The sequence below is a fragment of the Conger conger genome, chromosome 12, assembly GCF_963514075.1.
Source record: "Conger conger chromosome 12, fConCon1.1, whole genome shotgun sequence".
NCBI lineage: Eukaryota > Metazoa > Chordata > Actinopteri > Anguilliformes > Congridae > Conger > Conger conger.
The window spans coordinates 1,602,759-1,628,606 of NC_083771.1; the positions used below are offsets into that span (position 1 = coordinate 1,602,759).

Below are 25,848 nucleotides of genomic sequence, written 5' to 3' on the forward strand. Positions count from 1 at the left end.
GGAATCCGAAGCCGGACCGGACCCCAGAGCCGGACCCGGGCCGGAACCCGGAGCCCGCACGGAATCCGGAGCCGGACCGGAACCCGGAGCCGGACCGGAACCCAAAGCCAGACCCGGACCGGAAACCGGAGCCCGACCGGAAGCCGGACCCGACCCAGACCAAGCCTCCATGGTCTCACTGGACCCCCTTGCCTCTTGCTCTGTACTCCCCTCCGCGCCCCTCCGTGGCTCCTCCAAAGCTGAGGTCTCGCTCCTGTGCCCAGGATGCAGGGATGGTTCCGGAACCGGAGCCAGCCCACCAGGCCCCACCCCTTCCTGATCCGGCCTAGTGGCCAAGGCCGCCGCAGAGCCTGGGCTAGTAGTGCTGGAAGGCCCAGCCCCGTGCTCCGAAGCCTGCCCTCCCTCCGTAGCCGACTCCCCTGCTTCTCGCCCGGCCTTCCTGGTGCTAGGCCGTGCTTGACCTCCAGGAGGCCCAGAGTAGGCCCCAACCTCACCCTGCACCAGGGCCGCAAACGACCTCACCCTTTCTGGGCAGGCCCGGAAAAGGTGCTCCACACTCCCGCAAAGACTGCACATTTTCGGGGCCACACAGTCTCTTGTAGCATGCTCCGCCGATGCACAATGCCTACATCGGTCAGTGGAGCACACCGCCTTAACATGCCCATACAATCCACACCTACGACAGTACAAAGGTTGCCCTGGGTATACCAGGTAGCCCCTGTCCGGGCCTATGGAGAAGGCCCCAGGAGGATGTGCTACCCCCCCCACCCCTGAAGGATCCTGCTTAAAACGGACATTAAAACGTCTTTTCCCGTTCCAAAAACCAAATCTGTCTTTCAATTTCACCCCCTCCCTCACATCTGAACAGTACCTGAGCAGGAAGGCCAGGATGTCCTCCTCCCGAACAAAGGGGTTGTAGAGGTGGATCATCAGGGGTCGCAGGGCCTTGTTGTATAGCAAATGGACGGTAATCCCTTGCAGTGCCGGGTCCTCTTTGTGTTCCACAAATTTCTGGTGCAGGTTGTAGCAGGCGGCTTCTGACACAAACGTTAAATCAAAAAACCCTCGTGGGGAAAAATCCTGGAGGCAAAAAACTGTCTCGCTGTCAACCCTTAGTAACTCCTTCAAGATGTTCTTCACAAAAAAATCCAAAGTGAAACCTTTCCTCCTCTCTCCGTCCTCCATCTCCACCCGAACCGTGTTCCTCAGCCGCACCCTGTGGGTCGGCACGTCACCTTCCGGCGTTCCCATCCTCTTCCCGTCTTTATCTTTGCCAAAAGGCCGAGAAGCGATAACCGCACACTGGCCCCTGCCGACGGCGCCCTCCCGGTGGCCCCGGACCGCGCTCGGGGCAGACGCCACCTGGCCCAGGGGCCGGCCCCCCTCCCCGCCTTCCCAAGAACCCTGCGCACGCACTGACTGGCCGGTCGGCGAGCTACCGTAACGACCGGACTCAGCTGGCTCCTCCCACCAAGATCCACTGTCCTCCACTGGCAGGCACAGCCGCCAAAAACACTCGACACATACCGAGTACGCTGTTACGTACTTACTACCGAGTTACTTACCGAATAGCTGCTCTCTAGGCAGCGACCAAAGCTATTTAGCGAGCGGGGCATCGATCGCACGCGGCAAGCAGGCGATAAGCCAGAAACGAGCAAGTCGGCGACTCGCAAGCAACCCGCATACCTGTCGCACATTGCCGTCTGTCCTTAAACCGTTCGAAGTTGCCCCGCCCTGTGGACGGAGCATCCAAAAATAGCACAAACTCAGGTGCGTTCCTCTCCACGGAAATCTTTAGTAAAAGGCGAAAGATTTGTGCGTGCTGAAGAGAAACCCGAGCGAAATGTGACCTTTCAGCGCACCAGGCGCCTCCGGCCCCCTTCCCAGCCACTCCCACTGACCCGGGGTTGCCACTGCCGCCAGCCGGCCGGACAGACAATCCGAGAGGGAAGGTGGGAAAAGCGAGACAGCGCAATGACAACAAACAGTTACGTCCCGCACAGAAAACTACATCATTTTGCTAAACAGAGGCAAGCACACTTACAACAAGGGCACATATTCACCCTATTTACAACACAATTTACATACATACAAAATAAACAAACAAACAAACAAACAAACAAAAAGGGGGAAGAACAGGGCAACCCACCCACCTAGTAAAGGACAACAAAACACAACCTTTTTTTGCACAAAACTTGGAGAGGCGCACCGTTCCCGAACGCACTGCAATAACGGGTCGATGCTTGAAGCGGACGGAGCAAGCTCCTTCTCCGACTCCCTGTGCCAAAAATCCGTTTAATATGTAGTCCCCTGATAGGGGACGTATCAGATATTAAACTGATAAGAACAGATACTACACTTGATCTTAGCCAAAAGGCCGAGAAGCGATAACCGCACACTGGCCCCTGCCGACGGCGCCCTCCCGGTGGCCCCGGACCGCGCTCGGGGCAGACGCCACCTGGCCCAGGGGCCGGCCCCCCTCCCCGCCTTCCCAAGAACCCTGCGCACGCACTGACTGGCCGGTCGGCGAGCTACCGTAACGACCGGACTCAGCTGGCTCCTCCCACCAAGATCCACTGTCCTCCACTGGCAGGCACAGCCGCCAAAAACACTCGACACATACCGAGTACGCTGTTACGTACTTACTACCGAGTTACTTACCGAATAGCTGCTCTCTAGGCAGCGACCAAAGCTATTTAGCGAGCGGGGCATCGATCGCACGCGGCAAGCAGGCGATAAGCCAGAAACGAGCAAGTCGGCGACTCGCAAGCAACCCGCATACCTGTCGCACATTGCCGTCTGTCCTTAAACCGTTCGAAGTTGCCCCGCCCTGTGGACGGAGCATCCAAAAATAGCACAAACTCAGGTGCGTTCCTCTCCACGGAAATCTTTAGTAAAAGGTAGTTTTATTGGTTTTTTTAAATTTCTTAACAATTTTAACTTTTTCCTTTTTTAAAATACACTCAATAACACAAACAAAAAATTTTTTAAACACACACTTAAACCATAAGGAACAGAGACATCAGAATAAATGAATAACACATTTTCAAAAAAGTGATTCAAAAAATGTTCACAAAAACACAGAATATCCAAAAAATCACTATATAATTCAAAGAAAACAAAAAGTGAGTTAAAAGACAAAGCAATGAGGAAAAAAGAAAGTCCATTTCGCTCAGGTTTGCTGTCCCGAGAGGCTTCTGTGTCCCTTGGAGGGGGGGGTGGACTAGATGATGAATTCTTTCCAGTGGTCCACCCCCCACTTCTCTCTCGCCAGGTTCTTGTTTGTGTGCATGTCCACCAGAATGCCGTCCTGGAGGAGGTTTTGGATCCTCCTCCGGAGAGTGACCAGGTCTACGGATGTTTTCTGGTAGACCTTGATGTTCCTCGTCTCCCACAGGACCTGCTTCACTGTGTTGATGATCCTCCACTGACGCTGGAGCACGGTGGTCTTGCATCCCCCCGGCGGACCGTAGAGGATGCCCTCAGCCATCAGGGAGGACCTCGGCAGGAACCTGCTTAGGGAGACAGAGGAACAAACAAGGCCCCAGACCCGCCTGGCCACGGAGCACTCCCAGAACAGGTGGTGAATGTGTTCCGAGTCAGTGCATCCGTGGGGGCAGCGTTCAGTCAGGGCTAAGTGCCGGCGATACATAAATGTTCTGGTGGGGAGACACCTATGGGCTGTCATCCAGGCAATGTCTTTTTGTTTGTTTGTAAGACATTTGTGTGTTACATTTGCCCAGATGACTTGCGGGTCCAGGTCTGGCCCCCCCCTCGGGAGCGTTACAATTTCTCCAGATCTTAAATGAGCCATAATCATTTTATAGCTCCACGAGGTTAGGCCAGCCCTGGGCAGATCCGTCCTGTAGGCAAAGTCCTTCAGGGCTCGGTAGACGTAGGGGGGGTCCCAGCTATAAGGTATGGTGAGGTCCAGCACACCCAAGCCCATTGCTCTGAGGAAGGGGGTGGCATAGTACCTGGCAAAGGTACCAGAGGCCTTACCCACCTTCCCTGCATTCTGGACAAGGGTGGCCAGACCCTGCACCATAATGATGTTGACAATGTCTGGGACCCCCCGCCCCCCATTCCGCTCCTCTTTGAGGAGGGTGACGCGTTTAAGTTTTTCCATGGTGCTCCCCCAGACAAAGCGGAAAGCCATCCGGGTGATTAACTTCCCGGTGGCTTTGTCCGGGGGAAACACCCTCCCCACATAGAGCAGAATGGGTAGGACAATTGCCTTCAGGACAAGGATCTTACCCGCCATGGTCAAGGGCCGTGCACTCCAGCTCCTGATTTTATTTTGGACGTGGCGGAGGGCTCCCTCCCAGCTGGTTCTCCCTCCTCCGTCAGCCTGGAAGGTCACCCCCAGGAGCTTGATGGTATTCCTACGCACAGGGAAGGAAACGGTCAGCTCCTCACTCCAATGTGGAGACAGAAACAGTTCACTCTTGTCCCTGTTGACCAGGGCGCCAGTGGCCACACAGAAGTCGTCCAACACCTTGGTGGCACAAGCGATTGAACGACTGTCTGTGGCGACGATGGCAATGTCGTCCATGTACGCCATCACCTTTAGCCGTTCCCCCCCCGCTCCAGGGAGTGGATAGCCCACCACCCCTGGATTGGCCCTAATGGCCTGGAGGAACGGTTCCAGGTAGATGACGTACAGGAGAGATGCTAGAGGGCACCCCTGCCTGACGCCAGACCTGACATCAAACGGGGCAGAGGGCTGTCGATTGACAACCACTCTGCCCGTTATGTCTGTCAGACAGATTTTTGTCCAGCGCAGGAGGGGGCCAGGAATGTTCATTTTCTCTAGCACTCTCTCCAAGCACACATGACTCACCCGGTCAAATGCCTTCTCTTGATCGAGACTGAGAAGGCACAAGGGGGACCTCCGCTCCCCGGAGTGGATGATTAGATCCCTCGCGAGGAGCAGGTTGTCATTTATGGACCTCCCCTGCACACTGCAGGTCTGGTCCGGTCCGATCACCGATGTTATCAGGCCTTGGAACCTCCCCATCAGCGCCTTCGCCATGATCTTGTAATCGACTGAGAGGAGGTTGATCGGCCGCCAGTTGCGGAGGTCCTTCAGGTCCCCCTTCTTTGGGACAAGAGCTACTGAGCTCTGTCTCAGTGAGGCGCCTAGCCGCCCCTCCCTGTACGCAGCCCTGAACACTTCCGCCACGTCCCCCTTCAGGAGATCCCAGTGAGCCTGGTAAAACTCAGCTGGGATTCCGTCAGGGCCCGGAGCTTTGTGTGTATTCAGGGAGTGCACGGCCCTGGTGAGCTCCTCAGTGCTCAACTCCGCCTCCATCTGCTCATCTCCCAGGCGTCTGTCCAGGCAGCCCAGGAAGGTGTCCATGAGAGCCCCGTCTGAGGGCCTCTCGCTGTAAAGGCCCTCGTAGAACTCCCTGGCCACCTCCCGGACCTCCGCCTCTTCAGACACCACCACACCTCTGCTGTTATAGAGAGACAAGATGTTATTCGTCTTGGTTCGTGCCCTGCGGAAGAAGAACCGCGTGCACTTCTCATCCTCCTGGAGGCCCTGGAGTTTGGAGCGGAAGGTCTGTTTCTTCCGCTCTTCCCGGTAGAGGGTGGTGAGGCTCTGCCGAGCTTGTGCGATTTCGCTGCCAACATCCAGGCCTCGGGACTGGAGGAGGCTTAGTCTTTGGAGGGCAGCATTGTGGCGTTCAAAAACTGCCCTCCCTTCCTTCGCCTTCCTCCGCCCGACTGCCCGGAAGTAGCCCCGCACTCGCTCCTTCACCATCTCCCACCACTCCACCGGGGAGTCAAAGAGATGTTTCAGACTCACCCACTCCAGGTATCTTCTCGAGAAGGAGAGACGCACCTGGGGGTCTTGGAGATGGCTGATATTCATCCGCCAGAGCCCCTTACCCACGGTTATAGATTTCTCCCAGACCAGGGACACGGTTACCATGTGGTGGTCCGAGAAGTGCACCGCCTTGGTGGAATAGCTGTGCACCCTCAGGCCTGGGGAGAGCAGAAACATGTCAATTCTGGATGAGGAGGAGCCAGAGGAACTCACAAAAGTGTGTTGGGGAGGAGAGGCGCCCCCGGCGTCGCAGAGGGAGAAATCCTCGATGAGGGACCGCAGCAGGGTGCCGGAGCGATCCGGCCTTGGTTTGCTGCGGTCCTCATCTCTTAAAACACAGTTGAAGTCTCCCCCTACGACGACGGGCATCGTGCAGTGTAACAGTGGTGGTAGTTTAGTGAATAGGGAGACTCTCTCGGCCACGCTGGTGGGACCGTACACGTTGATGACCCTGAGTGGGGAACCCCCGACCTCGAGATCGGTGACGAGGATTCGCCCACTCTCCACAATGCTGTGTGCTGTTATTTTTGCATAGGGATTTTTCATCAACGTGCCGACCCCATCAGCTCTGGCGATGTTTGAGCCAGACCAGAGAGAGTCTCCCATTCTCCATTCCTCCCCCAGAACGCCATCCCACTCCCGAAACGGAATCCCACATTCCTGGAGCAGGACGACGTCTGAGGGGATCTGTGACAGAATGGAGAAAACGGTGGTGCGTTTATCGGGGTGTCTGATACTGCGGGTGTTAAGTGTGGTAAGTGTAAAGTTGTATGCCATGATATTTTATTGTTTTTGGGTGTCTGGTGATCCAGTATGGCTGTTAGCCATATTCTGACAGATTTGATTTATTGTGTTGAAAATTGTATCCGGGTTATTGTGGCGCCTACTCACCCCCTGACCATGTTCTCCCATGGGTCTCCCCTCCTGACTGCCTGGGAGGTTCCGTCCTGGAGAGGTGGGGGTGGTTGTTTTTGCCCCAGGCCTCCCCCCCGGGCCTAGGAGGGCCTGGGAGGAGGGGGATGTTGTCGCCTCCCTTTGAGAGTCCGGACCGGGGGCTGGCTGGTCCCTGATGGAATGGGGGTGAAGTGTGCCAATGTTCTGTAAGTTTTCCTTGTGATGTACTGATTTTGGTGGATGGGTGGGAGGTTTGGGAAGGGTATTGGGCCTGGCGAAAGATTTGGGACTGTGTACCGGTTTTTTGTTTGATTGTACTGTTTGTCTTTTGGCGTTGATCGGTTGGCGTGTTATTGCTGGGTTTGGAGGCTGGCTGGGTGTATTTTGCAGTTTAGCTGTTGTGGGTGATCGAATTCTTTTCCCTTTCCGTTTAGGTTTTTGCCACGGGGTAATGGAATTTGAGTCTGATTCTGCAGATGAGGAGTCTGACCCCTCCACCACAATGGGGGTGTCAGAGTCAGGCTCCTCTTTTACTGTGATGACAGAGGGTTGGGTAACAGGGGATGCTGTTGAGGTGGGGGTTGCCGGTGTTGTGCTGCAGGGAAGGGTTAACAGTGTTTGTGTTGTGGGGGTTAGGCTGTCAGGCTGGGGCAAGGGGGGAGTGGGTGCTCTAATGCGTGGTGTGGGGGTAGGGTGGGGTAGGGGAGGGGGGGCAGTCATTGACGGTGGTGGGGGTGCGGTGCTCCGGGCCCTGTTCGCGTACGAGAGGGGGCAATCCCGGAATAGATGCCCCCTCACCCCGCAAAGATTACAGGGCCTCGGATCACGGCACGCCCTGGTCTCGTGCTCGCCGCCACACGACTTGCACTTGACCACTGTGCAGGCTGCGGCCAAGTGACCTAACTCGCCACAGTTCCTGCACAGCTTGGGCATGCCGTAATAAAACACCACGCCCCGGTGTCTCCCCAGCGTGATGGTGCTGGGGATGTGACATACCCCCCCCACTGCAGAGGGGTCAGGCTTGAGCTGGACCAGCCATTTCCTGGCCCCGGTCCAGACTCCATCCTCATCCAGGACCCTCCTGGCTTCAGATTTAACTTGGCCATACCTGCCCAACCACGTACTCACATCGTGGTCCTGTACAGTTTCATTAAAAAACTGCACAGTGACCACTTTGCTTTCCGTGTCGGACAGGGGCTCAACTTGAAAGTTGTTAAGGGGAGACCTGTCCTTCCCCTCTCTATAAAGGTTCCAGAACCTCTCCAGGACATTAGCGTTTTTAAAGCTAATTTCAAAAATGTCAGCGTTACCTGGAACCTTCACCAGGCAGTTCAGGTCGCCTGGCACGAAGCCCATGGCTCGCTGAAGCACTGCCCGGCTAAACTCCAGGCGGGTCATACCTGTCACTCTCCTCTGGCTGTTGGCTGTTGGGGCAGCAGCATTGGTTCCCCCCCTAGTGGACGCTGGCTCGGTGGCGCCCTCCACAGCTGCGCCATTCACCCCGTGCTCCACCAGGGGGCCTACCCTGTCGCTGCTGCCCCCCTCTCCGCTGTTCAGGAGGGTTAGCCGGACGGCATTGTGGCGCCGCACACCTGGCTGAGCCGCCGTCGCCATTCCTGCTGGGGGCCGGAGTCCAGCTGTAGGCAGAGAAACAAGAAACGCCTGAGGTTGATGGCCTGTCCCAGGGGGACCGAACATGCAAGGGGGGCCGATGGTTCAGCTCCCCTGCCGCTAGTGAACCTCCCTTCCGGTGGGGAGCGCCAAGCGTTGGTCCGGTACACAGTGAGCAGGTCCGGATCCAAAGGGCGCCGCCGTCTTCTGGGGGGAGGTCCACGGATCCCCCTTTCTGCCTGCTCCGCACGCCTCGTCCTCCGGAGGGGTTCCGCTGGATCTGCTGCAGGGCCTGAAAAACCAGAGGCAGAGAGAGCAACCGGCGAAGGCCCAGCAAGGCTGGTACAGGCCCGGAGAGCAGCCCTTCCGGGCGTTCTCTCCGGGCAGCTCTTGTACTCGCCTCTGGCTTCCGGCAGAAAAGCGTTCTGCAGCAGTGGAGCTCGTCCTCCGGATGGCGGGAGTCTTCTGGCAGGGTGACCTCCAGGCGAGTCTCTGCCTCCGCTGGCTGGCTCTCGAGGATCCTCGTCGCCGCCTCAGTCCAGGAAAGGATGGTGGAGTCCCGGGCTTCCTGGCTGGCTCTCTGGATCCTCGAGGCTCCTCCGGGTCCGGCTCCCTCTGGTGGCAGGCTCTGGCAACGGCAGCTCCCTCCGCAGTTCCTGGATCAGCTCCCTCGCTCCTTCTCTCCAGCCACCTGGTTGGTTCCTCCCAACAGGCCCTGGGGTACCTGGAGGTCAGAGAGGGCCGCGGTCAAGCCACTGGTACTCTCTCCTCGCTCCAGGTACAGCTGTTCCGGGGGTGGTCCGTGAACTGCGAGCCCGCACCAGCCGCGGTCAAGCCACGTACTGGGAACGGAACTCGCAGTCCGTCAGGTTAGGAGGAAAAACCAGGTGGAAAAAAGAGAGGGGCGAAGGAGCCAAGAAAGGGAGGAAAAAGGAGAGAAAGAAGGGACACAAGCTCTGAGAAGCCTCTCGAGAACAGCCGAAAACCCCTTGTCTACCACTAGCAAGCCAGTGGTAGGCAACAGGTTAATTCGTGCTGAAGAGAAACCCGAGCGGTCAGCTCCTCACTCCAATGTGGAGACAGAAACAGTTCACTCTTGTCCCTGTTGACCAGGGCGCCAGTGGCCACACAGAAGTCGTCCAACACCTTGGTGGCACAAGCGATAGAACGACTGTCTGTGGCGACGATGGCAATGTCGTCCATGTACGCCATCACCTTTAGCCGTTCCCCCCCCGCTCCAGGGAGTGGATAGCCCACCACCCCTGGATTGGCCCTAATGGCCTGGAGGAACGGTTCCAGGTAGATGACGTACAGGAGAGATGCTAGAGGGCACCCCTGCCTGACGCCAGACCTGACATCAAACGGGGCAGAGGGCTGTCGATTGACAACCACTCTGCCCGTTATGTCTGTCAGACAGATTTTTGTCCAGCGCAGGAGGGGGCCAGGAATGTTCATTTTCTCTAGCACTCTCTCCAAGCACACATGACTCACCCGGTCAAATGCCTTCTCTTGATCGAGACTGAGAAGGCACAAGGGGGACCTCCGCTCCCCGGAGTGGATGATTAGATCCCTCGCGAGGAGCAGGTTGTCATTTATGGACCTCCCCTGCACACTGCAGGTCTGGTCCGGTCCGATCACCGATGTTATCAGGCCTTGGAACCTCCCCATCAGCGCCTTCGCCATGATCTTGTAATCGACTGAGAGGAGGTTGATCGGCCGCCAGTTGCGGAGGTCCTTCAGGTCCCCCTTCTTTGGGACAAGAGCTACTGAGCTCTGTCTCAGTGAGGCGCCTAACCGCCCCTCCCTGTACGCAGCCCTGAACACTTCCGCCACATCCCCCTTCAGGAGATCCCAGTGAGCCTGGTAAAACTCAGCTGGGATTCCGTCAGGGCCCGGAGCTTTGTGTGTATTCAGGGAGTGCACGGCCCTGGTGAGCTCCTCAGTGCTCAACTCCGCCTCCATCTGCTCATCTCCCAGGCGTCTGTCCAGGCAGCCCAGGAAGGTGTCCATGAGAGCCCCGTCTGAGGGCCTCTCGCTGTAAAGGCCCTCGTAGAACTCCCTGGCCACCTCCCGGACCTCCGCCTCTTCAGACACCACCACACCTCTGCTGTTATAGAGAGACAAGATGTTATTCGTCTTGGTTCGTGCCCTGCGGAAGAAGAACCGTGTGCATTTCTCATCCTCCTGGAGGCCCTGGAGTTTGGAGCGGAAGGTCTGTTTCTTCCGCTCTTCCCGGTAGAGGGTGGTGAGGCTCTGCCGAGCTTGTGCGATTTCGCTGCCAACATCCAGGCCTCGGGACTGGAGGAGGCTTAGTCTTTGGAGGGCAGCATTGTGGCGTTCAAAAACTGCCCTCCCTTCCTTCGCCTTCCTCCGCCCGACTGCCCGGAAGTAGCCCCGCACTCGCTCCTTCACCATCTCCCACCACTCCACCGGGGAGTCAAAGAGATGTTTCAGACTCACCCACTCCAGGTATCTTCTCGAGAAGGAGAGACGCACCTGGGGGTCTTGGAGATGGCTGATATTCATCCGCCAGAGCCCCTTACCCACGGTTATAGATTTCTCCCAGACCAGGGACACGGTTACCATGTGGTGGTCCGAGAAGTGCACCGCCTTGGTGGAATAGCTGTGCACCCTCAGGCCTGGGGAGAGCAGAAACATGTCAATTCTGGATGAGGAGGAGCCAGAGGAGTTCACAAAAGTGTGTTGGGGAGGAGAGGCGCCCCCGGCGTCGCAGAGGGAGAAATCCTCGATGAGGGACCGCAGCAGGGTGCCGGAGCGATCCGGCCTTGTTTTGCTGCGGTCCTCATCTCTTAAAACACAGTTGAAGTCTCCCCCTACGACGACGGGCATCGTGCAGTGTAACAGTGGTGGTAGTTTAGTGAATAGGGAGACCCTCTCGGCCACGCTGGTGGGACCGTACACGTTGATGACCCTGAGTGGGGAACCCCCGACCTCGAGATCGGTGACGAGGATTCGCCCACTCTCCACAATGCTGTGTGCTGTTATTTTTGCATAGGGATTTTTCATCAACGTGCCGACCCCATCAGCTCTGGCGATGTTTGAGCCAGACCAGAGAGAGTCTCCCATTCTCCATTCCTCCCCCAGAACGCCATCCCACTCCCGAAACGGAATCCCACATTCCTGGAGCAGGACGACGTCTGAGGGGATCTGTGACAGAATGGAGAAAACGGTGGTGCGTTTATCGGGGTGTCTGATACTGCGGGTGTTAAGTGTGGTAAGTGTAAAGTTGTATGCCATGATATTTTATTGGTTTTGTGTGTCTGGTGATCCAGTATGGCTGTTAGCCATATTCTGACAAATTTGATTTATTGTGTTGAAAATTGTATCCGGGTTATTGTGGCGCCTACTCACCCCCTGACCATGTTCTCCCATGGGTCTCCCCTCCTGACTGCCTGGGAGGTTCCGTCCTGGAGAGGTGGGAGTGGTTGTTTTTGCCCCAGGCCTCCCCCCCGGGCCTAGGAGGGCCTGGGAGGAGGGGGGGGATGTTGTCGCCTCCCTTTGAGAGTCCGGACCGGGGGCTGGCTGGTCCCTGATGGAGTGGGGGTGAAGTGTGCCGATGTTTTGTAGGTTTTCCTTGTAATGTACTGATTTTGGTGGATGGGTGGGAGGTTTGGGAAGGGTATTAGGCCTGGCGAAAGATTTGGGACTGTGTACCGGTTTTTTATTAGATTGTACTGTGTCTTTTGGCGTTGATCGGTTGGCGTGTTATTGCTGGGTTTGGAGGCTGGCTGGGTGTATTTTGCGGTTTGGCTGTTGTGGGTGATCGAATTCTTTTCCCCTTTCGTTTCGGTTTTTGCCACGGGGTGATGGAATTTGTGTCCGATTCTGCAGATGAGGAGTCTGACCCCTCCACCACAATGGGGGTGTCAGAGTCAGGCTCCTCTTTTACTGTGATGACAGAGGGTTGGGTAACAGGGGGTGCTGTTGAGGTGGGGGTTGCCGGTGTTGTGCTGCAGGGAAGGATTGGTAGTGTTTGTGTTGTGGGGGTTAGGCTGTCAGGCTGGGGCAAAGGGGGAGTGGGTGCTCTGATGCGTGGTGTGGGGGTAGGGTGGGGTGGGGGAGGGGGGGCAGTCATTGACGGTGGTGGGGGCGCGGTGCTCCGGGCCCTGTTCGCGTACGAGAGGGGGCAATCCCGGAAGAGATGCCCCCTCACCCCGCAAAGATTACAGGGCCTCGGGTCACGGCACGCCCTGGTCTCGTGCTCGCCGCCACACGACTTGCACTTGACCACTGTGCAGGCTGCGGCCAAGTGACATAACTCGCCACAGTTCCTGCACAGCTTGGGCATGCCGTAATAAAACACCACGCCCCGGTGTCTCCCCAGCGTGATGGTGCTGGGGATGTGACATACCCCCCCCACTGCAGAGGGGTCAGGCTTGAGCTGGACCAGCCATTTCCTGGCCCCGGTCCAGACTCCATCCTCATCCAGGACCCTCCTGGCTTCAGATTTAACTTGGCCATACCTGCCCAACCACGTACTCACATCGTGGTCCTGTACAGTTTCATTAAAAAACTGCACAGTGACCACTTTGCTTTCCGTGTCGGACAGGGGCTCAACTTGAAAGTTGTTAAGGGGAGACCTGTCCTTCCCCTCTCTATAGAGGTTCCAGAACCTCTCCAGGACATTAGCGTTTTTAAAGCTAATTTCAAAAATGTCAGCGTTGCCTGGAACCTTCACCAGGCAGTTCAGGTCGCCTGGCACGAAGCCCATGGCTCGCTGAAGCACTGCCCGGCTAAACTCCAGGCGGGTCATACCTGTCACTCTCCTCTGGCTGTTGGCTGTTGGGGCAGCAGCATTGGTTCCCCCCCTAGTGGACGCTGGCTCGGTGGCGCCCTCCACAGCTGCGCCATTCACCCCGTGCTCCACCAGGGGGCCTACCCTGTCGCTGCTGCCCCCCTCTCCGCTGTTCAGGAGGGTTAGCCGGACGGCATTGTGGCGCCGCACACCTGGCTGAGCCGCCGTCGCCATTCCTGCTGGGGGCCGGAGTCCAGCTGTGGGCAGAGAAACGAGAATCGCCTGAGGTTGATGGCCTGTCCCAGGGGGACCGAACATGCAAGGGGGGCCGATGGTTCAGCTCCCCTGCCGCTAGTGAACCTCCCTTCCGGTGGGGGGGCGCCAAGCGTTGGTCCGGTACACAGCAAGCAGGTCCGGATCCAAAGGGCGCCGCCGTCTTCTGGGGGGAGGTCCACGGATCCCCCTTTCTGCCTGCTCCGCACGCCTCGTCCTCCGGAGGGGTTCCGCTGGATCTGCTGCAGGGCCTGAAAAACCAGAGGCAGAGAGAGCAACCGGCGAAGGCCCAGCAAAGCTGGTACAGGCCCGGAGAGCAGCCCTTCCGGGCGTTCTCTCCGGGCAGCTCTTGTACTCGCCTCTGGCTTCCGGCAGAAAAGCGTTCTGCAGCAGTGGAGCTCGTCCTCCGGATGGCGGGAGTCTTCTGGCAGGGTGGCCTCCAGGCGAGTCTCTGCCTCCGCTGGCTGGCTCTCGAGGATCCTCGTCGCCGCCTCAGTCCAGGAAAAGGTGGTGGAGTCCCGGGCTTCTTGGCTGGCTCTCTGGATCCTCGAGGCTCCTCCGGGTCCGGCTCCCTCTGGTGGCAGGCTCTGGCAACGGCAGCTCCCTCCGCAGTTCCTGGATCAGCTCCCTCGCTCCCTCTCTCCAGCCACCTGGTTGGTTCCTCCCAACAGGCCCTGGGGTACCTCTGGCTTTCGGCAGGAAAGCGTTCTGCAGCAGTGGAGCTCGTCCTCCGGATGGCGGGAGTCTTCTGGCAGGGTGGCCTCCAGGCGAGTCTCTGCCTCCGCTGGCTGGCTCTCGAGGATCCTCGTCGCCGCCTCAGTCCAGGAAAAGGTGGTGGAGTCCCGGGCTTCTTGGCTGGCTCTCTGGATCCTCGAGGCTCCTCCGGGTCCGGCTCCCTCTGGTGGCAGGCTCTGGCAACGGCAGCTCCCTCCGCAGTTCCTGGATCAGCTCCCTCGCTCCTTCTCTCCAGCCACCTGGTTGGTTCCTCCCAACAGGCCCTGGGGTACCTGGAGGTCAGAGAGGGCCGCGGTCAAGCCACTGGTACTCTCTCCTCGCTCCAGGTACAGCTGTTCCGGGGGTGGTCCGTGAACTGCGAGTCCGCACCAGCCGCGGTCAAGCCACGTACTGGGAACGGAACTCGCAGCCCGTCAGGTTAGGAGGAAAAACCAGGTGGAAAAAAGAGAGGGGCGAAGGAGCCAAGAAAGGGAGGAAAAAGGAGAGAGAGAAGGGACACAAGCTCTGAGAAGCCTCTCAAGAAACAGCCGAAAACCCCTTGTCTACCACTAGCAAGCCAGTGGTAGGCAACAGGTTAATTCGTGCTGAAGAGAAACCCGAGCGAAATGTGACCTTTCAGCGCACCAGGCGCCTCCGGCCCCCTTCCCAGCCACTCCCACTGACCCGGGGTTGCCACTGCCGCCAGCCGGCCGGACAGACAATCCGAGAGGGAAGGTGGGAAAAGCGAGACAGCGCAATGACAACAAACAGTTACGTCCCGCACAGAAAACTACATCATTTTGCTAAACAGAGGCAAGCACACTTACAACAAGGGCACATATTCACCCTATTTACAACACAATTTACATACATACAAAATAAACAAACAAACAAACAAACAAACAAAAAGGGGGAAGAACAGGGCAACCCACCCACCTAGTAAAGGACAACAAAACACAACCTTTTTTTGCACAAAACTTGGAGAGGCGCACCGTTCCCGAACGCACTGCAATAACGGGTCGATGCTTGAAGCGGACGGAGCAAGCTCCTTCTCCGACTCCCTGTGCCAAAAATCCGTTTAATATGTAGTCCCCTGATAGGGGACGTATCAGATATTAAACTGATAAGAACAGATTTTTTTTTTTTTTGTATTTAAATTAATTTATTGGTCCACACCAACCTCATTACATTTTCATACAAACAATAAACAAAACAAATTCCAAACCACATCCTCTTAACAACTGTAAACTCAAAAACCCCACCCTCCCCTGAAGTCCCAAAGTCCCAACACATTCCCACTGTATCAACACATTTCAAACCAAACAAAAACAGAACCGAAACAACCATACAACCCCCCACCCCACCCCCTCCCACCCCCCACTTACCCTAATTACAAAACCCCAAACAAACAACTCCAACAACAAAAACAATACAAATACAAAAACAACAAGAAGAACCCCACCCTCCACCCTCCCCCCTCCCCACCCCACCCCACCCCACCCCACCCCACAAACCCCGAACCCAACCACCCCAATCACATACATTCTATTTACATGCTTACATATTCCCAGGACCCCCCTCCCAGAGGAAGAGCCTTTCCAGGCCTCCCCAGTACTTCCGCACCCATTCCCACCCGTGCACCACCCCATCCCCCCTTATTCTCTCCGCTACCCTCCCAGAGAACCTATGGAAGAGCTGGCTGGGAGTCAGGACCCTCAGCCTCATCCCCACTGCTGCCATCCTGTCCTCCCACAGCACCCACTTGCCGTACCCTATCACCTCCCACACTACACCCTCAGCCACGGCTCCCACTGCCGCCAGCCCCCGCCTGTACAGGACTCTCTCTCTGCTCAGGGTGAAGGCCGGCCCTATCCCACTGAGGAGGCCCTGCACCAACCCCCAGTACACCCTTGCGAACCGGCACTCCCATAGGGCGTGCGCCACCGACTCCACCAGCCCACAGCCCCTTGGACAGAGTGGACTGGCACTGCACCCATGGCGATGCAGCACCTCCCGCACCGACAGCCTGCCCATCGCGCACAGCCAGTGGAGGTCCCGCACCACCCCTGGTGCCCTCCCCCCGCTCACCTTGCCCCACTCGAGGTTCAGCGGCACCCCTTCCGGACCTGCCACCTGCCTGCCCGCAATGCTGTTGTACAGCAGCCTGTGCTGGAGAAGGCTCTCCCTCTCCACTGGAGCCGGGCACTGCCCAAGGAAGCGCAGCACTGCCTGATAGGCCGGGGACTGCTGTTCTGCCCGTGGAGCCACGTGGGTCAGCGGCACCCAGTGCCTCAGTGCGGTCGCCAGGTGGAGACGGGCGAAGTGGTAGCACTTGTGGGGGACCCTTCCCAGGACCATCCTACACGCGAAAGATGTAAAAATCGCGTCAAGTTTCAGGGGGATTCTCGGCACGCCGCGACCCCCCTTGTCCACCGGCATGTACATGAGGTCGCGACGCACATATTCGTACCTCCCTCCCCACAGAAACTTGAACATGGCCCTGGTCAGGGCCACCTTGATCGTTGCAGGAACTGGGAAGACGTAGGCCAAGTGTAGGAGTAGTGGGAGCAGGACAGCCCTCACCACTACCACCCTCCCAGTCAGTGACAGCCGCCTGCGTGCCCACACCCCCAGCCGTGATCTCACCAGCGCCATACGTTCTTCCCAGTTCCGCTCACCACTGCCCTGGGGAAAGAAGCGCACCCCCAACACCTTCAGTCCCCCCTGGCACCGCTCCCAGCCACCGTAGTCCCTCACCTCCTCTCTCCACCGGCCACACAGCAGGACTGAGGACTTGGACAGGTTCACCCTGGAGCCCGTCCCTGCCGCAAACCTGTCCACCAGGACTCTCACCCTTGCCAGGGACCGAGTCGACGACACAAAAATTGTCGTGTCGTCCGCGTACTGCTGGACTTTCAACTCGGCCCCTGCAGCCCCTGGGATCCTCACCCCGTCCACCCCTGGGTCCCGGCGCACCAGCTCCGCAAAGGGCTCCATGAACAGGACGTAGAGCAGCGGGGAGATTGGGCACCCCTGCCGCACCCCCCCTGCTTGCTCCACAGCCCCGCTCAGAAACCCATTCACTCTTACGCAGCTGTACACTCCCCTGTACAGCATACGCAGCCAAGACAGAAACCGGGGGCCCAAACCCATCCGCTGCAGGACCCGGAACAGGAAGGCGTGCTGCACCCGATCGAAGGCCTTCTCCTGGTCGATGCTGACCACCGCCAGAGGAAGGCCCCGATCGCGCACCCAGTCAATTGTGTCCCGCAGCAGAACCAGGTTCCAGCTGCAGGACCGCCCCGGTACTCCACAAGTCTGGTCAGGGCTGACCAGGACGTCCATCACCTGCTTCAGGCGGACCGCAGCTGCTTTGGCCAGCAGCTTATAGTCCGCCGTCAGCAGGGTGATTGGACGCCAGTTCTTAAGGTCAGCCCTGTCCCCTCCCTTGTGGAGCAGCGTCACCACTCCCTTTCTCATGGAGGCCGACAGCGCTCCCCCCTCCAGAAGCGCCTGAAAGACCTCCACGAGATCCGGACCAATGATGTCCCAGAACTCCCTGTAGAACTCCCACGGGAGTCCGTCATGGCCCGGGGACTTCCCTTCCCTCATGGAGCGGAGCGCCCCTGTCAGCTCCTCCAAACTGAGCTCCGCCTCCAGTGCCTGCCCTTCCTCCCGCCCCAACCGGGGCACCACACACCCCAGCAGTGCCTCCTGCTCCTCCGGGTCGCACTCTCTCCTGCTGAAGAGGTCTCGGAAGAAGCCCTCCGCGATCCCCAGCATCTCCGGGACCCCCGTTTCCAGCCCCGCTTCCCCTTTCAACCCGGTGATCACGGCGGCCCTCCTCCGAGCCTCAGCAGCCTGAAAAAAATATGCGGTGGCCTTCTCCCCCTCCTCCATCTCCCTCAGCCGGCCCTGGAAGGCCGAGGCCTTAGCTCTTCCCTCCAGGAGGCTTCTCACCCTCTCCTTCGCCCCCTCATACGCCTCCCACCTCACTGCCCTCCCCCTGTTGAGCTGGGCGTGCATATAGGCGAGGAGATCTAACCACCTCCTCACCTCAGCCCGCTCCCTCCGCCGCTGCGCCATGCTAAAGTTTCGGCAGAACAGCCCGAAACGCCCTTTGGCCGCCTCCCACCACTCCACCGCTGTGGGGTACAAGCCCCGCAGAGCCCTCACGGCCTTATACAGCCCTCTAAAAGCCTCCTGGAATACCCTAGATTTTATTAGGGAGGTATTCAGCTTCCAGTACCCCGGCCCCCATTGCGTGTCGGGAATGGGGACCGCCACCTGCAGCATGTCATGGTCCGATGCCCATGAAGGCTGCAGCGTGGCGGTCACCCCCGCCCACTCCTTTGGCACGAAGATGTAATCCAGGCGGCTCGCAGCTCCCCTGGAGTTACGCCAGGTAACGCCTGGAGCCGCCGGATGCGCTGCCCGAAAGGAGTCGACCAGGCCGTGGTCCCTGACCAGCTCTGCCAGCGCTCTCGCTGAATGTTCCACTCCAGCCGCGCTAGCCCCACCCCCATCCAGCGACACATTAAAATCCCCCCCCAGGATGATCCGTCTGGAGGTGGACAGACTGGGCACCAGCTCCCTGAAAACTTCCAGCCTCCGCCCACTCCGAGTCGGCCCGTACACATTAACCACCCGTAATTTGCAAGAAGCGCAATCAATGTCTGTAAACATTGCCCGCCCCGCCACAATGTCCACAGACTCCTGGACTTCCATCCCTACTCCCTTTACAAGGATCCCCAGCCCATCGGCATGAACGCTGCCCACCGACCACGCCGATGGGCCCCACGTCCACTCCTTCGTAAAGATAAGTACGTCCCCCATGTCCCGAAGATGCACCTCTTGCAACAAAAACACATCTCCACCTGTTGCCGCCAAAGAGGCAAAAAGTGCCTGCCTCTTCCCCGAGCTCCGCAACCCCCGCACATTCAAAGTAAAAACATTAAACACCATTATTTTAAACAAAATGTTTTACCTACCCACCCTTACCTTCAATCTCCTTCCTTCTCGGAGGAGTCCCCCCCTCCCTCGAGTCCTTTCTCCATCCCCATCACCCCTGTTATTCCCGCCACATCCCAGCCCACAAACTGGGAAGACGGGCTGACTGCCGGTCCTGCTGAGGCCGCAGGGGCTCCAGGTGCTTCCTCCCGGTCCACCTCAATGTCCACCTCCTGGGCCTCCCCCTCCGCCGAGTCCGATAGGGCCAGGAACCTGTTCTGCAGAGGGATGCCCGGTCCCGCCTTTGCTTCCCTCCCGTTTGTGTCCCCCGAGCGAACCCGCTTCCGCGCTGCCACCTGCGCCCACTCCGGCACCTCCCCCTCTGGAGGAGGGCTGTCCCCCCACGCCAACGGGGTCTGCAGGTCCGCCGTGGTGCACATAGCCGCTCCCTCCGCCTCCGGGGACAAGACCTCCTCACCAAGAGGCACAGACAGGGGGGAGAATAGCTCCGGCGAACCCTCTCTCGGGACCCCGGACTCCTCCGCCACGGCCCTCGCCTTCATCACCACTGCGCCCAGCCCCAAGCCCAGGCCAGGACGCGAGGAAGGCCCGAAGATCTGCTCACCCTTGGACCTCCCATCCATGCCTCCCAGCGCCGGAGCAGGATCCCGATCTCTTGGCCTCGCGGCGAAAGCCCGGACCGGACCGGAATCCAGACCCAAACCGGAACTCCCAGCCGGACCGGAACCCGGACCGGAATCCGGACCCGGACCGGAACCCGGACCGGAATCCGGACCCGGACCGGAACCCGGACCGGAATCCGGACCCGGACCGGAACCCGAACCGGAATCCGGAGCCGGACCGGACCCAGGAGCAGGACCCGGACCGGAGCTCGGGGGCGCAGCGGAAACCGGACCCGACCCAGGCCCAGACCCAGCCGCCATGACCTCATTGGATCCGCCTGCTTCCTGCTCCGGTCTCCCATCCGCGCCGCTCCGTGGCTCCTCCAAGGCTGAGGCCTCGCCCCCATGCCCAGGACGGAGGGACGGATCCAGAACAGGAGCCAGCCCCCCAGGCCCCACCCCTTCCTGAACCGGCCTAGTGGCCAAGGCCGCCGCAGAGCCTGGGCTTGTAGTGCTGGAAGGCCCAGCCCCGTGCTCCGAAGCCTGCCCTCCCTCCGTAGCCGACTCCCCTGCTTCTCGCCCGGCCTTCTTGGTGCTAGGCCGTGCTCGACCTCCAGGAGGCCCAGAGTAGGCCCCAAACTCACCCTGCACCAAGGCCGCAAACGACCTCACCCTTTCTGGGCAAGCCCGGAAAAGGTGCTCCACACTCCCGCAAAGACTGCATGTTTTCGGGGCCACGCAGTCTTTTGTCGCGTGCTCTGTCGATGCACAATGTCTGCATCGGTCGGTGGAGCACACCGCCTTAACGTGCCCGTACATCCCACACCGTCTACAGTACAATGGCTGGCCTGGGTACACCAGGTAGCCTCTGTCCGGGCCTATGGAGAAGGCCCCTGGTGGATGCGCGATCCCCCCCACACCTGAGGGATCTTGCTTAAAACGTACATAAAACCGCCTCTTACCGTTCCAGAAGCCAAACTTGTCCTTCAGCTTGACTGCCTCCTTCACCTCCGAACAATACCTCCGCAGGAAAGCCAAGATGTCCTCCTCCCGCACAAAAGGGTTGTACATGTGGACGGTAAGAGGTCTCAGGGCCTTGGTGTAAAGCAAATGCATCGTAATGCCTTGTAGCGCCGGATTTCCTTCACACTCCAAGAACTTTCGATGCAAATTAAAACACGCCGCTTCCGAAAAAAAAGTTAAATCAAAAAACCCTCTTTGGGAAAAATCCTGCAAACAAAACACCGTTTTCCGATCCACCATCAAAATATCTTTTAAAACTTTTTCAACAAAAAAATCCAAATTAAAGCCGTTGCGTTTCTCTCCCTCCTCCATCTCCACACGAACCGTGTTCTGCAGCCGCACCCGATAGGCCGGCAATCCACCGTCTGGTGTCTCCATCCTCTTCTCTATCTTTTAGCCAAAAGGCCGAGAAGCGATAACCGCACACTGGCCCCTGCCGACGGCGCCCTCCCGGTGGCCCCGGACCGCGCTCGGGGCAGACGCCACCTGGCCCAGGGGCCGGCCCCCCTCCCCGCCTTCCCAAGAACCCTGCGCACGCACTGACTGGCCGGTCGGCGAGCTACCGTAACGACCGGACTCAGCTGGCTCCTCCCACCAAGATCCACTGTCCTCCACTGGCAGGCACAGCCGCCAAAAACACTCGACACATACCGAGTACGCTGTTACGTACTTACTACCGAGTTACTTACCGAATAGCTGCTCTCTAGGCAGCGACCAAAGCTATTTAGCGAGCGGGGCATCGATCGCACGCGGCAAGCAGGCGATAAGCCAGAAACGAGCAAGTCGGCGACTCGCAAGCAACCCGCATACCTGTCGCACATTGCCGTCTGTCCTTAAACCGTTCGAAGTTGCCCCGCCCTGTGGACGGAGCATCCAAAAATAGCACAAACTCAGGTGCGTTCCTCTCCACGGAAATCTTTAGTAAAAGGCGAAAGATTTGTGCGTGCTGAAGAGAAACCCGAGCGAAATGTGACCTTTCAGCGCACCAGGCGCCTCCGGCCCCCTTCCCAGCCACTCCCACTGACCCGGGGTTGCCACTGCCGCCAGCCGGCCGGACAGACAATCCGAGAGGGAAGGTGGGAAAAGCGAGACAGCGCAATGACAACAAACAGTTACGTCCCGCACAGAAAACTACATCATTTTGCTAAACAGAGGCAAGCACACTTACAACAAGGGCACATATTCACCCTATTTACAACACAATTTACATACATACAAAATAAACAAACAAACAAACAAACAAACAAAAAGGGGGAAGAACAGGGCAACCCACCCACCTAGTAAAGGACAACAAAACACAACCTTTTTTTGCACAAAACTTGGAGAGGCGCACCGTTCCCGAACGCACTGCAATAACGGGTCGATGCTTGAAGCGGACGGAGCAAGCTCCTTCTCCGACTCCCTGTGCCAAAAATCCGTTTAATATGTAGTCCCCTGATAGGGGACGTATCAGATATTAAACTGATAAGAACAGATTTTTTTTGTTTTTAAAGGTTTTTATTATATCTGCCCTCAGTTTACATTACATCATGTTCCTTGGGCTTACATTATTTTTACATTTTATTCAAACCATTTTAAAACCTTAAACACAAAGACTAAACAACACCAACAAAACCCAAAACATTTCCCGCCCCCACCCCAAAAGGTAAAAGTAAAAGACAAACCGGTTTCATTTTCCCCTCTCCCACTGGGGCAAACCAGGTTCACCAGACACCTTTCCAAAAATAAAACCATTAAATACTCCAGTCTTAAAAGAACATAAATACATAAATAAATAAACTTTAAGACTGTTAAAACCCAACACACAAAAGCCCTATTAAAATCCCACTTTAAAACCCTAGCCTTTCCACTCTTTTGTAATGGGCAGCCCTGTGTCCTTAAAAAACACACTCCTCTCCCTTCTCTTCCACAAACACAAAGACCGCCCATTGCTGTTCCTCAGTCCGCACCCACGAGAGTCCATGCTGCGGGGCCCCACATCGTCCGGGCCTCGTCCGCGCCTTTCCTCCTCCGGTCTCTCCTCATGTAGTCTCTGACCAGGGATTTTGCCAGCCGCCACACAGCCTCCGGTACCAGTGCCCTCCTCTCCTCCACCCAGAGAGTCCTGGCTGTCCAGAGGGCCTCCTTGCAGCAGTTCGCTGTGAGCCACATGGCCCTCCAGCTCCTGGTCCCCAGCGCCTGTTTCCCCGCCCCGTAAAGGGCGTGCTGCAGGGTCATTGTCCCGCCTCTGAAGAAGAGGCTCAGCAGGGGGTCGGCCAGCCTCCAGAGCTCCCTGGCGGCCTCACACTCCCACATTGTGTGGCGGACTGACTCCTCATCCTGGCATCCATCCCGGGGGCACACCGCAACAGTAGCCAGGCGTCTCGCGTGCATAACTGCCCGCACTGGCAACACCTCGTGGGCGCCGAACCACGCCAGGTCCCTGTGTTTGTGGAGCAGATCCGGATGGGTGACCGCGCTCCAAACGGTTGTTGCTTGGCCTACCGCCAGCCCGCGCACTGGACACACTTGGTCTCTGCCCTGCACAAAAGAGAGGATAGCACGGTGAGAGGCCAGGGTACCCTCCCCCTCCCCCTCCAACCCACACTTCCCCAGAAAGGCCTGAAGCGGCCTATATGGCTTGGGCATCACAAACGCCATGGGCACCGTAAGGGGCACCTTAATGAGGCCCAGCCGCTTCAGGTACCTCCCTATAAAAAAACGTACGAAAAAGGATCCCTTCGTTTCCATTTTTAAAACCATAGATATGTGTAGGGCTACAAATTGGCTCAACATCACCCGGTAAAAATCTGGGACCCCCCTCCCGCCCTTCTCCGGCTCCCGCCTAACCCATTCCCTCCGGAGCCGTTCCCACCCCCCTCCCCATAAAAACCGAAACACACACCGATTAAGACGAGACAGGACAGAACGCGACGGAACAAAAATGACACCCACAAAAGACAATAACGGGACCAACACAGACTTTAAAACCAGGATCTTCCCTTGGAAGGTGAGCCTCCGGAGCTGCCAAAATTGGAGCCTGCGCTCAGCCTTCCTCAGCACCACCTCCCAGTTCTCCTCCCCCTTCCCTTCTGAATTAAAAATGAGTCCCAGCACCCGCACATCCCCCTGAGTCCCCACCAGGGGGAGTGCTTGGCGCTCTCCTTCCTCCCACACTCCAAGGGTTTTTAGGACTGATTTTCCCTGGTTCAGCCTCGACCCTGAGGCCTCCCCGTACAACCCCGCCTTCTCTAAAACCACTTTCACAGAACGAGCGTCCCTACATAAAATTGTGACGTCGTCCATATAAAAGATGCACCTGGCCTCCCTCCCCCCACTACCCGGGATCTTTAAGCCCGCTATCCAGGCTTCCCTTCTCAAGACCTCTGCAAATGGCTCTATACAGCACACAAACAGAAGGGGGGATAAGGGACACCCCTGGCGGACGCCGCAGTTGATTTTCACTGCCCTGGTTAGGATCCCATTAACCAAGAATCTACTCCTCGCCCCTGCGTAAAGGAGTCCCACCCGAGCTAGAAACCTGGCCGGAAAGCCCATCTTTTGCAGTACACTGAACATGTACTGGTGCGAGACCCGATCGTAAGCCTTTTCGAAATCTAAATTTAGAAGAGCTAATTTCAGATTTCTGTCTCTCGCCAGACAGATGGCATCTCTCACCAACACCAGGCTGTCCGTGATCCTCCTTCCGGCCACTGCACAGGTTTGATCCGGGTGTATCAAACCCCCTAAAACCGATTTCATTTTTTCTGTTAAAATTTTGCTAAAAAGTTTCAAATCAAAATTTAAAAGTGTGATCGGACGCCAGTTTTTTAGGTCCGTCACCTCTCCTTTTTTAAATAATAGGGTCACAACTCCCTCCTTAAAACTGTCCGGGAGCTGCTCCCTAAAATCAAAATCCTTAAAAACGTTTACCAAATCCGGACCCACCAGATCCCAAAATGTCTCATAAAATTCCAGGGGCAAGCCATCTGCCCCTGGAGCCTTCCCTTTTTTAAAAGACCTCAGGGCGGTGGACAGGTCGGCTAAAACTATGGGGGCCTCAAGACCCACCCCCTCTCCAACAGTTCTGTCTATAACCCCCAAAAACTCCTCCAACCTCTCCTCCACCACCTCCTTGGTGGAGAAGAGGTTGGAGTAGAAACTTTCCACCTCCTCCCTCAAGCCCTCACTCGTTTCAACCAAGGAGCCATCCTCTGTCCTCAACCCCTTCATGAGGGCTCCCTGCGCCATCACCCTTTTAAAAAAGTACCTGGTGCAGGCTTCTCCCTCATCAATGTCCCTCTCCCTGCTCCTAAAAATAACGCCCTTCCCCTGGGCTTCCGCCATGGCAGCCATGAGACGCCTCGTCTCCTCCACCTCCGCTCGGAAGTCAAAACCCCCGAGCAGGAGGTTAGAGTAGCGATTGAGGCGCCTCTGGAGCCCGGCCCACACGCGCCTCTCTTTCTCCCGCTTCTCCACGCCCGCGTGGATAAAGAAGCTCTTTATTTTTGGCTTCGTGTCCTCCCACCACTCCGCCCTGCTCCCAAACAGGTCCTGGAGAGACTGCCAGGCCATGTACTTCTCCCTGAACTGCTCCTGCACCCCCCGCTCCTTTAGCAGGAGACAGTTCAGCCTCCACACCCCCCGCCCTGCTTCCAGGCCGCCTTCCAGCACCAGGGAGCAGGTCAGGAGGACGTGGTCTGAAAAGAACACAGGGGTGGCCCGTGCTGTAGCCGCTGCCACCCCCCTTCCAAAAATAAAATCAATCCTGGAGGCTCTGGCCCCATCCGGACTAGTCCAGGTGAAGCCTGGAGCCGTATTTACCTGTTTTACCAAATCTTTAAGTTTAAAATCCTTTAAAACCGTGTTTAAAAACAAAGAGGTCTTATCTAATCTAAAATACCCGAAACCCCTCCTCCCTTCCCTTTCTAAAATGCAATTAAAATCCCCCACTAACAAAAGTGGAACCCTCCCCAGCAGGTGTGGGGATAACCCGTGAAATAACTCAAATCTGTCCTGCTTTACCGCTGGGGCATAAACATTTATTACACGAAATGCCACACCCCCAAAACTCAAAGAAACCGCCAAAACCCTACCTGGTCTAATCACCGTGTGACCCACCACCTCCACCCTTGTGTTGCGCACCAGGACTGCCACCCCATCCGACTTGTTCTCATCCGACCCACTCCACA

The 25,848-nt window shown here is 57.5% G+C and overlaps 3 non-coding genes and 2 pseudogenes across 3 annotated transcripts; all 5 read right to left on the minus strand.

Moving 5' to 3' along the window:
• Positions 1-1,725: 1,725 nt before the first annotated feature.
• On the minus strand, positions 1,726-1,842 carry LOC133105891 (U5 spliceosomal RNA). Its single transcript, XR_009704078.1, has one exon. It is a non-coding gene; the product is annotated as a U5 spliceosomal RNA (small nuclear RNA).
• A 356-nt stretch (positions 1,843-2,198) lies between these two features.
• On the minus strand, positions 2,199-2,389 carry LOC133106289 (U2 spliceosomal RNA). Its single transcript, XR_009704456.1, has one exon. It is a non-coding gene; the product is annotated as a U2 spliceosomal RNA (small nuclear RNA).
• A 12,673-nt stretch (positions 2,390-15,062) lies between these two features.
• On the minus strand, positions 15,063-15,243 carry LOC133106469 (U2 spliceosomal RNA; annotated as a pseudogene).
• Positions 15,244-21,526: 6,283 nt separating this feature from the next.
• LOC133105892 (U5 spliceosomal RNA) lies at positions 21,527-21,643 on the minus strand. Its single transcript, XR_009704079.1, has one exon. It is a non-coding gene; the product is annotated as a U5 spliceosomal RNA (small nuclear RNA).
• A 356-nt stretch (positions 21,644-21,999) lies between these two features.
• LOC133106377 (U2 spliceosomal RNA) lies at positions 22,000-22,174 on the minus strand (annotated as a pseudogene).
• Between the last annotated feature and the right edge of the window lie 3,674 nt (positions 22,175-25,848).